The following is a 2,718-nucleotide window of genomic DNA, read 5'->3' on the forward strand; positions in this document are numbered from 1 at the left end:
AGCAATGCGATTTCAAGGGTTTTCCCCGATAGCAGCCCGTTTCTCCCTGTGTGAATTACTGTGAGAGAAAAAGATGCATCCCATTGACAAGTTTCTTTTTGAGTAGCAAAAAGTTTTGCTTTTGAGACTTGATTTCTTCCTTACACATTTTCCAATTGAGCAGACGGTAGAGGTTCTTGACAGACTTGTACGACTTACTAAAAAAAGTAACCAAATACAATTATTTCACTGTAAAAAATCAACCCATTGCCATTACAGCCTCAGAAAGCAATCCAAAGTTACTCTAGAGGAATCGGTTACTGCCCGCGTTACTTCACATATTTTTGTTTGTTTCTGTAGCACATGTATGCACATATAACCCGGCCTACGGTAAAACGCGAAGCCGCAGTAAATCTAGCCGATAAAAACGATACCTACACATATGTGACTCAAATTTTCGTCCAAGTTTATTTCAGTCGTGTGGGCTACCGTGTCAAATTTGAAAGCGTAATTCCGCTTCTGTGAGTAGCAAGAACAACATTTCTGAGGAGAGAAATATTGGAATGTGTAATTTTGGAATTGCTTACCGAAAAAACGTAATTGATTGACATGGATCGTTACTCCTAAAAAGAAGTACTTGAAGCGTTACGAAATTACAGTAAAATGTAATCGATTACCAGAAATAATATTTCTTGTAACGCGTTACGTGCAAGTGTGGTTCTTGAGCAAGATGTTGGTGCTAATACAAAGCGCATGATTCAAATACACTTCACGTTTATGCCTTTCCTCACAGACGTTGAATTCGAATGACTCATCATCGCACAGTAGTTCTAGCGTTAGCTCAGGGATGAGCTGTCGCTCGTTTGGAAGGAGACGAGTAAACCTTATTAAGGCGAGCCTTAAAATGCTGCTCGTTTAGAAATTTCCTCAGCGGCAGCATAGCTGAAGGCCACATTCACCCAGGACAGCGCCCAATTGACAGCAAAATTAATTTATTAAGCACTGCTTACAATTTGTCGTTCCTGCATTGGCTGTGCCTGTTTTGCTATCGGATATAGAAAATGTTCTTGAACAGGTGTATTGTCCAGGTCCCGGTGTCTTGTGTGCGGCCCAGCCGTAATAAACACGAGGGCCCCCCTCGTGTTCAGCCCACAATAATGGGCTGAATTTCACACAGAGAGGAGCGCCGCTTTAAAGCAATTTCTTTTAGGAAAATCTTTTTGAGCACTTGCATGCCCTGACTAAATCAACGGTTGCGTGACCAGTTTATATAAAACCGGCACGCATACCTTTATGGAGCGTTTGGGCACTCCACACAATCCTCAGAAACGTCCTGTATATTTCTCTCGCGCAAAAAGTACGCCCACTTTTTCACCATGTTTCTTGAAAGATTAATTTTATACTCGATCAGCTTTCCTAATGATCTTTCACAGGGCTGATTCTATAGGAGAGATTGAACAAGTACGTTCATTTTCAATTTATTTTTGATGTTAATTTCATGAGCTAAATGCACACCACTTAATAGTCCAAAAGAACTCAATTTTCCTCTAAGGTTAAACACGCTCAACGTTCCCCAACGTTAAGCACCCTCTGTATGAGGACGAATAGCGATCTGGATTGCCAAGGGTTCTCCCGGCGTCATGCAGGACAGCCCACAAACGGCAGCGGACGTCGTCCGCACCTGTGCTAGCCGATGTTGTCCAGCTTGTGCACCGCAAAAATCAGAAATCATAGTACAAAAATGCCACCGGGGCACTCCAGATAACATCAAAATATGACTTGACGGTATACTAATCAAACCGACACCCTCAATCAAGATATTAGGAATGACTTACCAGTAAAACTGCTAAAACACCCTGCTCCTCAACAGGCTTCAAGAAATCACGGCCCAAATTGTTCGAATGCTGCGTAAGATAGCAAACAGAACTAATGGGTTGAAAGAAAACGGCATGTTCGGTCTTGTGCAGGCCTTTGTCCTCTACAGAATCGTTTACGTGGCAACTTAAGCGGTTCTGGGTGCATCGGAGCGTGAAAAACTCGACGCACTCAGAAAGGCATAGAAGCAAGCCCTGGCACTTCGTACGAGCACCTCTACGGTTCGCATCACGGCTTTGGGACTGCACAACAACATAGAAGAACACATAGAGGCCCACCTAACGGCGCACAAAGTTAAGACTCGGTTCAAGCCCCACTGGGAGGGAAACGCTATCTAAGCTTGGGTACACGGCGTCGCACACCACAGAAAACGCAGAGGACATCCCGCCTGATATAAGGACCAGATTTCTTGTCCGACCTATACCCCGGAATATGTCCCCTCAACATCATGAAGTAAGACGCTTAGCAAGAGCTGCTGCGTTAGGAAAGCAGTATGGAGGCCAAGACCACGTCGTCTATACAGACGCGGCGGAATACGCGATACGCAGTAAGATCGGCAGTCGTTATATCCAGAACCAATATTATTTCATGTCTGACGCTTGGGTCATCAAACACCTAGCGGGCTATCGCCCTTGCCCTCTCCCAGACAAAGACCAAAGTAATTATTACGGACAGTCAAACGGTCTGCCGAGCATACCAAGCACGTAGGATTTCGAGACGAGCGCTTCGGGTTCTCCTCCAATGACCCCCACAGAAGCAAGTCAAGATCATATGGACACCGGCCCACTCTGCTCTTCGCGGCAACCAGACCGCACACTTCTTGGCTCGTGAATCGCTCACCGGGCACCTCAAGAAGAGTCCGAG

The sequence above is a fragment of the Haemaphysalis longicornis genome, unplaced genomic scaffold, assembly GCF_048455015.1.
Source record: "Haemaphysalis longicornis isolate Haplotype H1 unplaced genomic scaffold, Haemaphysalis longicornis Haplotype H1 scaffold_1, whole genome shotgun sequence".
NCBI classification, from domain to species: Eukaryota; Metazoa; Arthropoda; class Arachnida; order Ixodida; family Ixodidae; genus Haemaphysalis; species Haemaphysalis longicornis.